Consider the following 14,240-nt stretch of genomic DNA (forward strand, 5'->3'; position numbering starts at 1 on the left):
CTTGAAATTAGGTATGGGACTCGACGGGTGACTATAGACCAATCACTACGCCCGATTGGTTCATGTCCTCAGCTATCGGAAGTGACCTTTAACGGAAAGGGTCGCAATTGTTTGGAACAATATTATATAAAAAGAATAAAGCTTGTTCAATATTTGAATTTTTCTGTATATTTGAAGAACAAAATAAAATCTTGAAATCGTGCTGATATCAGTGCAGTGGATTCAGAGTGTTCTTGTGCCTGGAAAAAAAGCCAACCACGGGCATGGCCCACCGGCAACGACAACAGAAACCGTTGAATAGTACGGTATATAGAACGTAAGAATACCACGTACCTGTATTTGACGCTATACAGCTGACCGTATTGTCTATTTTCCCTGCCATAATCCTTTATGTGTGTGTGTGTGTGCGTGTGTGTGTGTGCGTGTGTGTGTGTGTGTGTGTGTGTGTGTGTGTGTGCGTGCGTGTGTGTGTGTGTGTGTGTGTGTGTGTGTGTGTGTGTGTGTGTGTGTGTGTGTTTCTGTCTGTGTGTCTGTGTCTGTGTGTCTATAACTGTTGGTTTTTATGTACTAATTGATGCGTGCAAGCACGCGTGCTTAGCAACATCATTGTTTACTCAATTCTTTATCACGGATGCGATTTTCCCCTTGAATTACTGATGCGACAACATTTGGCAGCGGCAGAACCATTGCGAAATAATGACTGTTCAGGGCTTGTTCGAAAAAATCTATTGTTTCAATGACAATCGCTTGTCTTTTCATCTGTTTGCTATGATGCTTAAAGCCTCTAAGGGAACAGCCTCCGGGTAATATTACCTAAACGATTTCATCAACTGCGTATAGAGCAGGTTGATTTTTACCTTAATTAAGCTAGCACACTAAATAATAAAATGACAGAGGTACGAGAGATTCAGATTATTTTATCAGTCTGTTTTGTTTGTAAAGGTCACTCTATTGTTCTTGTCATTCGCTCTTGTTCTTCTGTGTATAGTTTTCATGTAAGGCTTCGATCCCTGTTGAATGAATAACGCACTAGAGATACATGTTGATTCCAACAAGAAGTGGATACAATGCGTTATCTCTCACCTTTAGAAATATGTGCGTAGTGAAACTTTAGGAAGCGTCAGTAATCTGTTTCGCAGAGAACAAACTGATCTGCACAATGAAAACAAAATACGAACGATTGAACGAACGAACGAACGAACGAACGAACGAACCAACCAACCAACCAACCAACGAACGAACGAACCAACGAACCAACCAACCAACCAACGAACCATCCAACCAACCAACCAACCAACCAACCAGCCAACCAGCCAGCCAGTCAGCCAACTAACTAACTAACTAACTAACTACTAAACTACTTAACTAACTAACTAACTAACTAACGAACTAACTAACTAGAATAAAAAAACAAAAAAGGTAGGTTGTAAGAACGTTTGTTATTGACAAAACAATAATAATAATAATATTTGTCAGTAAGTACTGGTGTCACATGACTGATGTGAACCAGTTGATTGGCTAATGGCGATGCGCTAAAACTGTTAGCGCACTCTTGGAGTGCGCTAACTTTTCCACAAAGCGTATTCTTCCGCCCTTTGCATTAAGCGAGACTGTACTCTCATCCTCAGAATTAATTAATGACATGTAGCTTATATTCTCCACAATACCAATGACCATAAATGTTCTGCTTCTCAATTAAAGCAGAAGTGGGTTTTTTCTGACAGATTGCATGTGCCTGTGCCACAGTTGCCACTGATCTAAAAATAGAACCCGCTGTGTCTAATTTTTCAGTTTCGACTTGCAAAGATTCTTCTCATAATTATGCCGTGTTAGTGGCATGTAGCTTATTATCCACATTACCAAATGATGAGTTAGCATACAATTCCCAGCAGCTAACAGAAAACACAAGTGTTATTCCGGCTAGATCAGCATTTGGAATTATACGTAGCAGACTACACTGAAATACGACTGCATCTGTTCAGTGAATGAATGGTTTCCGAATTATTATTTCAAGGCAAGAACAATCGGAATCGAAAACGTGTAGTGTTTAGAACGGTCTTACCATATATAAGACTTATTACCAGCCTGCCTCATGCGTGCAGACTCAGTGCAACGTGACGAGCAATTTTTGTTTTTGAAATGAGACTGTCGCACAGTGGTTCGATTGCCATAGCCCAGCAGACGACATAAACCCCGCTCAGCAAATTAACATGTTGGGCAAATGTGAACGATAAAACGATGGGGATATACGTGTAGGGTTCAGAGCATTCTCACCGTTCATATTTAGTACCAGACTCCCCGATGAGTGAAGATACCACGCGAGAAACATGCCACATTTATTTTGAAAATGTGCTAACCGTCGACCTTGGGGGTTAGTCAATTCAAGGGGAGTCACTCTGCACAGTCAATCCGTCGAAGCTTGACTGGAGGTTTCGAATCGCAAATAACTAAGAACACAGTCCTTTCTCCGAGTTCAAATGAGGTCTCTCTGAAAGATCATCACAGTTTAGCTTAACGCTACACTGGAATTTACCAACAGAAATTAAAACAAGAGTTTGCGTGTGACGAAAGCACGACACACTTGAGACAGCCCACACAAATGTAGATTTTCCACGACCTGACCACACAGTTATGCCTATTCAAATGCGCGTAGCAAAATGTGCGTGTTGTATCTTCTTTTTTCTCTGGCGGTACCGACAATATCGTTATTGAAACAATCCCAGTGCACTAAGGGATTTATAGAGCAAATCTCGAGAATAATTATTGAACTCAGCGCTATGCGCTTCGTTAAATAATGAATTTTCTCGATTTGCTCTATAAATCCCTTAGTGCACTGGGATGTCTCAATAACTTAAATAATAAATGAGCATTTACATAGCGCAACATCATAACTTTACAATTATGCTCTTTGCGCTTGACACATTTAAAATTAAATTAAAACAGAGTTATACAAGCATTTACATCTACTATCATAGTCAACAACGCTTAATTAAAAGCATACACTATCAAACATACATTACAAAAAATTCTTCCACTAACTAAGTAATAAAAACATGAATAAAATAGGTAGTGAAAACAAGGAAATACGTTACATTATACATTCACAAATATATCGACCCAACGGACTAACTAACTAACTAACTGACTAACTGACTAACCGACTAACTAACTAACTCACTAACTCACTAACAAACTTAATAACTAACGAACTCAAAGAGAGCAATGAGATCTTTCCAATTTCCCTTAAACATAAAATGATGATTTTGAAATATTTATGAAAAAATTGCTTGCGTCTGGAGTAAGGAATCACAGCTGTCAAAAATGATGCATGAGGAAGCCCAAAGCTCGTTCGTAATAGGCAACTCTCATTTCAACAATGTCAAAAATCCACAGCACCAAAAAGCAAAAGACATTACAAAAATCAATCCAAAAAATGGTTGATTAACCCATTCAATACTCACGTGGCCTTTGAGGTCACACATTTTCACTGCATCATCAAGAAAAGGGAGAAGAAAGCAATGAAGCTGATCACATTCTTTTTTATAATCTTGAAAGATATTTATCTTAGAAATTATACTTTAAACTGAAAAATGTAACAAAAACGTTTTCCCTCGAGCTAGCTGGATGAGCGCATAATACGCAAACCAGCAAAAAAGTTGGACACAATCTAGCTTGAAGAAAACAAAAGAAGGAAAAAAAAAATAAACAGCAGGAAAAAATGAGAGAGAATGATGATGTCATGGTGAGACAATGAGAAAAATACAGCTGACTAGAGAATATCAGGAAAACAAGTTCTTAGGGATTTGCAGGGGGGGGGGGGGGGGTGTTCAAGGAGGACGGAGAAGGGGGGGGGGGGGGGTGACGAGGTGTAAGGGAGAGGGAGTGGGAGGTTGGGTTGGAGGTTACATATTACTTTAAAATGGGGTATGCTGAAATGGTGGCGGTTGCGGGACTGGCGCAGTGGCGTGGTGGTAAGACATGAAAGCGGACAAACACTCAAGTCCTTAATGGCTTAAAACTGTAGGACTTTTAATATTAATTTTAAGGTGGTAAGACGTCGGCCTCCTAATCAGGAGGCCGTGAGTTCGAATCCCGGTCGCTGCCGCCTGGTGGGTTAAGAGTGGACATTTTTCCGATCTCCCAGGTCAACTTATGTGCAGACCTGCTAGTGGCTTAACCCCCTTCGTGTGTACACGCAAGCACAAGACCAAGTGCGCACGGAAAAGATCCTGTAATCCATGTCGGAGTTCGGTGGGTTATGGAAACACGAAAATACCCAGCATGCCTACTCAACGAAAGCGGAGTGAGCTGACTATGCTCTCAGAGTATAGTGTGGGGAACCCAAATAAGCGAACGAGCTCACACGTAACCAGAACAATTCTGGAACGCTGAAGAAGAAAGAAGGTGGCGGTTGCCACATCGGAGCCGTATTTCTGTCTGAATAATCTTCAGACGGAAAACACCCCAACCTTCATCAACATTACACTTAGTACAAGGACGCTAAGCGGTGCCTTCATCAAGTATTGCAACTCTGAGTGCTCAGGCAAGGAAAAGGGCCATTACGCGCTAGTTTCTAAAGCTACTCTTACACTGTGCCGAATTGCCCTTGCGAATAGCATTTTCCAATAAATCACAATGATCGGGACATGGTCGCAAGACTTTCGTAAATGTTCTTAACTATTCCTTACAATTCGTCTCTTGTTTTGAACATAGCAACTTGCTCCTAATATTCGCAAGGAAGTCATATTGCTATTTTTTTCGCAACGTACTCGTTAGTACTCGCAAGACATTTGTAATCATCGCAATGTATTCGTGACGCTAGCAAGCCATTCGCAACCATTCGTTATGCCTGTCTTTACATTGTGCCGAATATCCTTGCGAATATGAACATGTTGTATTCGGCAAAAAAATAGACACATGGACATGAATAATATAGAAAATTGGAAGCCTTACCAATCCTTGCGAATGTCTTACAAATGGTTGCGAATGCTTGCGAATGTGTTCTGATCATTGAGAATACATACGCATCAAAATCGCCGTTTAGTTGCAAGACGTTTGCAAGATATTCTTACTGTTTTTAAAACATTCGCAAGCAATTGCAGTCACTCGCAAGCATTCGTAAGGCTTTCGCAACATTCTTATGAATTGGGAAGAAATGGTCAAAACATTCCTAAGAAATTCGTAATGAATTCGCAACCATTCGCAAGATGTTGGCAAAATGTGCACGAATAAAATCCTCACGAGCGCTACGCATACCTTTACGATGATCACGAATGGTTTGCGAATACTTACGAGTACGTTGCGAAACATTCAGAATATGTTGCTAATGTTCGCAAACAGAGACGAATGGTGGCGAATGGTTAAGAACATTTACGAATGTCTTGCGACCATGTCCCGATCATTACGAGTTATTGGCGAATTCTATTCGCAAGGGTAATTCGCCAGAGTGTAAGAGCAACATTACGAACAATGCGAATTGCATACTCGTTTTATTCGTAAAATGTTTGCAAGCACTCGCAACACTCGCAACGTTCGTAATAGATCCGTATATGGATTCGTATACAATCACAATGATCGGTAGACACACGCAAGCAGTCGCAACCATTCGTATGACATTCGCCAGAATTCGTAAGCCTTCGATTTTTCTCTGTTTTTTCCTGTCCATTCGTCTCTTTTTTGGCCGAATACAACATTTTCATATTCGTAAGGATATTCGGCACAGTGTAAGACAGGCTTAAGATAACGAAGAAATTTGAACGAGGGGTATCAAACTTGGTATTTATTTGTTAATGTTAAACTCAATTTTAAGCATAAACAAGTCGCGTAAGGCGAAAATACAACATTTAGTCAAGTAGCTGTCGAACTCACAGAATGAAACTGAACGCAATGCAACGCAGCAAGACCGTATACTCGTATCATCGTCAGTCCACCGCGCACGGCAAAGGCAGTGAAATTGACAGGAAGAGCGGGGTAGTACTTGCGCTGAGAAGGATAGCACGCTTTTCTGTACCTCTCTTTGTTTTAACTTTCTGAGCGTGTTTTTAATCCAAACATATCATATCTATATGTTTTTGGAATTAGGCACCGACAAGGAATAAGATGAAAGTCATTTTAAATTGATTTGAAAAAAATAATTTTGATAATAATTTTTAAATATTTAATTTTCAGAGCTTGTTTTTAATCCGAATATAACATATTTATATGTTTTTGGAATCAGCAAATGATGGAAAATAAGATGAACGTAAATTTGGATCGTTTTAGAAAAATATAAATTTTTTACAATTTTCAGATTTTTAATGACCAAAGTCATTAATTAATGTTTAAGCCACCAAGCTGAAATGCAATACCGAAGTCCGGGCTTTGTCGAAGACTACTTGACCAAAATTTCAACCAATTTGGTTGAAAAATGAGAGCGTGACAGTGCCGCCTCAACTTTCACGAAAAGCCGGATATGACGTCATCAAAGACATTTATCAAAAAAAGGAAAAAAACGTTCGGGGATATCATACCCAGAAACTCTCATGTCAAATTTCATAAAGATCGGTCCAGTAGTTTGGTCTGAATCGCTCTACACGCACGCACACACGCACGCACACACGCACGCACACACACACACACACATACACCATGACTCTCGTCTCGATTCCCCCTCTATGTTAAAACATTTAGTCAAAACTTGACTAAATGTAAAAACCAGAAAGGTAGGTTGTTGGAACGTTTGTTATTGACAAAACAATATATTCACAAATATATTGACCCAACGGTCTTTTAAGTGCACAGACAAACAATAACGAAAACTTATCTGGCTGATTTTTCTTGAGCCGCAAGCGAATTTTTTGATTTTTTCAATTTTAAGCATAAAAGTAAACACAAACGAAACTGCAATTCAATGTGTACAATTTATTTATAAAACTTTGTGACACCTGTACCACTACCCAAATCCCATTTTGACAGAAAAAAAGTGCTTTTTGCATATATCCCTGACAAAAAGCAAATACAAGTGACATGGAAAGCTAAGGTGAGAAATAAAATAAAGTAGGACATATATAACCATTTACTCATTTATATTCAACTTCCAAATGGGGTATCGGGCCAAGATTGACTACTTAATTGAAAAGACAAAACAACAATGATTTTCACGGTTAAATACATGATGTCATGATAATTTCTTTATAAACAGTATTTTTTTTGTTTGGGGCACATCGATTGGACGAATTACCCTTTTCAATTTGATTTCTTGCTCGCAGGAGCAGACTCCAGATTTAAAAGGAAGACCTGGTGACCTCTCCGCCTTTTCGGTGTTCTTGAAATAATCTTCATGCGATGTCGGCCATTATTTTTGAACATTTGGCAACATTTAAAAGGGTTGCGTTACATGAACGTAAGCTTGAGTTTGTGTTTCATTCACACCCAATGAAGCCAATGTAGTTTATCCCCGAATCAATATTGTACCATGAAGGTGTTATCCTCGTTACATTTGTTATCCAACCGAGTCAATATTTTGTTTGTCAAGAAAACACACAAAAAACACAGGCAGTTGTTCTTGGTTCGTGCACATCGTCTTTCTTCTCGGTTGATAAAGGATTATTGATAATCGGGATTCGTTCCACATGAACAACTTTCTGATGCCGGTCTGTCAGCAGGAGTGAAACCTGGATCAGGTAAGCATCGTCAACTGTGACTGAACTGCAAAGGCTCAGACCATCTGGAAATTAATGCATTGGGCAAAATGTGTGTGTGTGTGTGTGTGTGTGTGTGTGTGTGTGTGTGTGTGTGTGTGTGTGTGAGGGTTAGCGTGCGTGTGTGTGTGTGTGTGTGTGTGTGCGTGCGCGTATGCGTGAGTGTTTTTGAGAGAAAGTGAGAAAGAGAGAGGGGGAGAAAAAAAGAGGGAGAGGGAGAAAGAGATAGATACTGAGAAAGAGAAAGAGGGAGAAAGAGAGAAAACGAAAAGAAGGAGAGAGGGAGAGAGGGAAGGAGGGAGAGAGAGATATATATATATATATAGAGAGAGATACAAAAAGGAAGGGAGAGACAGACAGAGAAAGAGAGAGAGAGAGAAAGAAAGTGAGAGAGAGAGAGAGAGAGATAGAGAGAGAGAAAGAGAGAGAGAAAGAAAGAGAAAGAGAGAGAGAGAAAGAACAACAACAACAAGAACAAGATTTTATTCCTTTAAGGCCTTAGCCCCTTTCGGAAGGGGGCTGGTTACACAAAAGTAAAGCGTGTGTGCAGCAGCAATCCACACACGCGTCGTTTCAAGTGAACAGAAGAAAAGACAATGTATAATCACAAAATACTAATGCTTAAACAGCATTTTCTAAACATTTAAATGAAAAATACAAGAACTTAGCTACATTGCAAAGTATAGTTTCATTTTTCACAGACAACAACAGTGCAAGTTTGAAATTCGAAGGACATCTACAAAATTTTGCTGGAATAAATTGACGTCTTAGATTTTCCAGTGCAGTGCAGCATAAAACAAAATGCAATTCATCTTCAGTACTAGATTGACACAAACGACAGACCAAATTATTTTCACTTACAGCTTTATACCTTTCTGTATGTAAAGCAAGTCTGGAAATACCCAATCTAAATTTAACCAAAACATTTAAAATGTGTCTGTTTACTGGAATTGACAAGTATGTTTCTACAAGATTTGTTGTCTTAAAGGTACGGTACAATGCAAACCGGTCGCTAGTCTGAATATGATTATCCCACTCTTGCCACCGGCAGTCAATAATGCGTTGCCTAAAACATGCCAAAAATGAATTTTTTCTCTGCTATCTAGAGTAAACAACATCTTATATGCTTTACGAGGTAATCTACTGTCATCCATTCTTGTCAGTTTCAGCCAGTATCTTATGCAACGTACATATGAATTTAAGTAAATGGGATAACGTCCAAATTCACCATATACAAGATCATTAGGAGTACGCCTGTCAACACCTAAAAAACGTTTTAAAGCAAACCAATGCACGAGAGAGAGAGAGAGAGAAAGAGAGAGAGACAGAGATAGAGAGAGAGAGTGAGAGAAAAGGAAATAGAGGGAGAGAGGGCGAGAGGGAGGGAAAGAGGATGTGAGAGAGAGAGAGAGAGATAAATAAAGGAAGATAGAGAAATAGAGAGAGAGAGAGAAAGAGAGACAGAGAAAGAGACAGAGAGAGGGAGACAGAAAGAGAGAGAGATATATAGATAGATAGAGAGAGTATGAGAGAGAAAGAGAGAGAGGGGGGGAGAGAGAGAGAGAGAGAGAGAGAAAGAGAGACAGAGAGGGGGAGAGAGAGAGAGGCAGCGAGTTAGAGAGAGAGAGAGAAAGAGAGAGAAAGAGAGAGAGAGAGAGCTAGAGAGACAGACAGCGAGCAAGAGAGAGAGAGAGAGAGAGAGAGAGAGAGAGAGAGAGAGAGAGAGAGAGAGAGAGAGAGAGAGAGAGAGAGAGAGAGAGAGAGAGAGTGAGAGAGAGGGAGAGAGAGCGAGAGAGAGAGGTCGATGGCGAAATCGTTCACAAAGATCATCCACCCGTGAAACGTTGATAGAAAACATCGATGACCTCCCTTGGTGTTCACTTTATTACCTCCCCGTGCACCGTACTTCCACTCCTGATCAAAGGAAGGGTTGATCGAAAGTTGCGTCCCCTGCGTCCGTCAGAACTCCCCAGGGGTCGCGTCGTCCGCTTCATGTGATGTGGAAACGCCATCATTTCCTTTTAATATGTGAGTTGGACTGTGTAGTTAGAGCGATTAATCCGAGATTATGTTTCGGTGTTAGATGTCTGTCATAGAGTGCTGTCTTCGATGTAGGATATTGTTTATTCGATTATAGCTTTTGTTGTAAGTTTTTCTTTCAGAGACCTTGCTCTTTCATCTCCCACACTGTACTCTCCTGACAGAAATCATGTGTTTAATCTAATCGTCAATCAATGAATTGTCCGCTGTTTCTTTTAAGGGTCACGATGTCGTAAGGTGCTTCTAATGAATTAAAAATCGCAGTTAAATTCCCGTCCTTTTTACATTTAGTCAAGTTTTGACTAAATGTTTTAACGTAGAGGGGGGAATCGAGACGAGGGTCGTGGTGTATGTGCGTGCGTGTGTGTGTGTGTGTGCGTGTGTGTGTGTGTGTGTGTGTGTGTGTGTGTGTGTGTGTGTGTGTGTGTGTGTGTGTGTGTGTGTCTGTCTGTCTCTGTGTGTGTGTGTGTAGAGCGATTCAGACGAAACTACTGGACCGATCTTTATGAAATTTGACATGAGAGTTCCTGGGTATGAAATCCCCGAATGTTTTTTTCATTTTTTTGATAAATGTCTTTGATGACGTCATATCCGGCTTTTCGTGAAAGTTGAGGCGGCACTGTCACGCCCTCATTTTTCAACCAAATTGGTTGAAATTTTGGTCAAGTAATCTTCGACGAAGCCCGGACTTCGGTATTGCATTTCAGCTTGGTGGCTTAAAAATTAATTGATGACTTTGGTCATTAAAAATCTGAAAATTGTAAAAAAAAAAAAGTTTTTATATAAAACGATCCAAATTTACGTTCATCTTATTCTCCATCATTTGCTGATTCCAAAAACATATAAATATGTTATATTTGGATTAAAAACAAGCTCTGAAAATTAAATATATAAATATTATTATCAAAATTAAATTGTCGAAATCAATTTAAAAACACTTTCATCTTATTCCTTGTCGGTTCCTGATTCCAAAAACATATAGATAAGATATGTTTGGATTAAAAACACGCTCAGAAAGTTAAAACAAAGAGAGGTACAGAAAAGCGTGCTATCCTTCTTAGCGCAACTACTACCCCGCTCTTCTTGTCAATTTCACTGCCTTTGCCATGAGCGGTGGACTGACGATGCTACGAGTATACAGTCTTGCTGAAAAATGGCATTGCGTTCAGTTTCATTCTGTGAGTTCGACAGCTACTTGACTAAATGTTGTATTTTCGCCTTAAGCGACTTGTTGTTTATAATAATAATAATTGTCAGTAAGTACTGGTGTCACATGACTGATGTGAACCAGTTGATTGGCTAATGGCGATGCGCTAAAACTGTTAGCGCACTCTTGGAGTGCGCTAACTTTTCCACAGAGCGTATTCTTGCGCCCTTTGCCTAAGCAAGACTGTGCTCTCATCCTCAGAATTAATTAATGACATGTAGCTTATATTCTCCACAATACCAAATGACCATAAATTCCCTGCTTCTCAATTAAAGCAGAAGTGGGGTTTTTTCTGACAGATTGCATGTGCCTGTGCCAGTGCCAGTGATCTAAAAAAATAGAAGCCGCTGTGTTTCATCTAATTTTCGCCGACTTGCATAGATTCTTCTCATATGCCGTGTTAGTGGCATGTAGCTTATCATCCACATTACCAAATGATGAGTTAGTATACAATTCCCAGCGGCTAACAGAAAACACAAGTGTTATTCCGATAACGTACCAGCTAGACCAGTTTGGAAGACTGACTCGATCGACTCTGTAGCAGACAACACAGAAATACGACTACATCAGTTCAGTAAATGAATGGTTTCAGAATTATTATTTCAAAGCAAGAACAATCGTAATCGAAAACGTGTAAGGTTCAGAACGTTCTTACCATATATAAGATTTATTAGCAGCCTGCCTCATGCGTACAGACTCAGTGCAGACTGCAGTCGTTCCATTGCCCAGGTTGGCAGGTAGCCTAGCAGACGACATTAACCCCGCTCAGCAAATTAACATGTTGGGCAAATGTGAACGAAAAAACGATGGGGATATAATACGTGTAGGGTTCAGAGCATTCTTACCGTTCATGTTTAGTATCAGACTCCCCGATGAGCGAAGATAGAACACGATAAATGTGCCACATTTGTTTTGAAAATGTGCGAACCGTCGAGTCCCGCTTTGAGTCAATTCAAGGGGAGTCACTCCGCATAGTCAATCCGTCGAAGCTCGACTGGAGGTTTCGAATCGCAAATAATGAAGAGCCTTTCTCCGAGTTCAAATGAGGTCTCTCTGAAAGATCATCACTGTTCAGATTAACGCTACACTGGAATTTACCAACAGAAATTAAAATGCGTGTGACGAAAGCACGACACACTTGAGACACCCCACACAAAAGTAGATCTTTACTGTGCACGACCTGACCACACAGTTATGCCTATTCAAATGCGCATTGCAAAATGTGCGTTTGGAATCTTCTTTTTTCTATGGCGGTACTGACAATATCGTTATTGAAACAATCCCAGTGCACTAAGGGATTTATAGAGCAAATCTCGAAAATAATTATTGAACTCAGCGCTATGCGCTTCGTTCAATAATGAATTTTCTCGATTTGCTCTATAAATCCCTTAGTGCACTGGGATGTCTCAATAACTTAAATAATAATAATAATAATTGTCAGTAAGTACTGGTGTCACATGACTGATGTGAACCAGTTGATTGGCTAATGGCGATGCGCTAAAACTGTTAGCGCACTCTTGGAGTGCGCTAACTTTTCCACAGAGCGTATTCTTACGCCCTTTACCTAAGCAAGACTGTGCTCTCATCCTCAGAATTAATTACTGACATGTAGCTTATATTCTCCACAATACCAAATGACCATAAATTCCCTACTTCTCAATTAAAGCAGAAGTGGTTTTTTTTCTGACAGATTGCATGTGCCTGTGCCACAGTGCGGCTGCCACTGATCTAAAAATAGAAGCCGCTGGGTTTCATCTAATTCTCGCCGACTTGCATAGATTCTTCTCATCGTGTTAGTGGCATGTAGCTTATCATCCACATTACCAAATGATGAGTTAATATAAAATTCCCACCCGCTAGCAGAAAACACAAGTGTTATTCCGATAACGTACCAGCTAGACCAGTTTGGAAGACTGACTCGATCGACTCTGTCATACGTAGCCGCACTGACTACACTGAAATACGACTGCATCAGTTCAGTAAATGAATGGTTTCCGAATTATTATTTCAAGGCAAGAACAATCGTAATCGAAAACGTGTAGGGTTCAGAACGTTCTTACCATTATAAGACTTATTACCAGCGTGCCTCGTGCGTGCAGACTCAGTCAGTCCAGACTGCATGCAGTGGTTTGATTGCCCTAGCAGACGACATAAACCCCGCTCAGCAAATTAACATGTTGGGCAAATGTGAACGAAAAAACGATGGGGATATAATACGTGTAGGGTTCAGAGCATTCTTACCGTTCATATTTAGTATCAGACTCCCCGATGAATGAAGATACAACACGAAAATATGCCACATTTGTTTTGAAAATGTGCGAACCGTCGAGTCCCGCGGCTTCGAGTCAATTCAAGGGGAGTCACTCCGCACAGTCAATCCGTCGAAGCTCGACTGGAGGTTTCGAATCGCAAATAATGAAGAGCACAGCCCTTTCTCCGAGTTCAAATGAGGTCTCTCTGAAAGATCATCACTGTTCAGATTAACGCTACACTGGAATTTACCAACAGAAATTAAAATGCGTGTGACGAAAGCACGACACACTTGAGACACCCCACACAAAAGTAGATCTTTACTGTACACGACCTGACCACACAGTTATGCCTATTCAAATGCGCGTTGCAAAATGTGCGCTTGGAATCTTCTTTTTTCTATGGCGGTACTGACAATATCGTTATTGAAACAATCCCAGTGCACTAAGGGATTTATAGAGCAAATCTCGAAAATAATTATTGAACTCAGCGCTATGCGCTTCGTTCAATAATGAATTTTCTCGATTTGCTCTATAAATCCCTTAGTGCACTGGGATGTCTCAATAACTTAAATAATAATAATAATAAGAACATTTATATAGCGCTAAATCAAAAACTTTCGTTAAAAAGGCTTGCTCTAAGCGCTTGACATCTAAACTAAAACGTCATTCACACTCTTTACAATGATGTACAAGAACTTCATGTCACACTCTTTCATTCAGTATAGCACCATTCACACAGTTGTTATTCTGTACAAGACAATAAGTTGGTCTAACATTTAGAATGTTCATAAGATAAAAACAAGAGAAAACCAGACTGATTAAAACAACTGCTTAGTGCTAACAAAGCATGAATCTTAATGATAACGTAATACATGTTTAACTGTTAAGACCATAAAAAACCTATATGCTAAAATAACTTGGAACTTTTAAGAACTTCTTATAAGATACACAGCACATCTAGATAAACACCAGAATGATAAAACAAAAGGCAACTCGTTAAAACTATTAAATGCATCAATGTCTAAAACACGAAAGACTCAAATATAAGATACACAATTCTCT

The sequence above is a fragment of the Littorina saxatilis genome, linkage group LG7 (genome assembly GCF_037325665.1).
Source record: "Littorina saxatilis isolate snail1 linkage group LG7, US_GU_Lsax_2.0, whole genome shotgun sequence".
NCBI classification, from domain to species: domain Eukaryota; kingdom Metazoa; phylum Mollusca; class Gastropoda; order Littorinimorpha; family Littorinidae; genus Littorina; species Littorina saxatilis.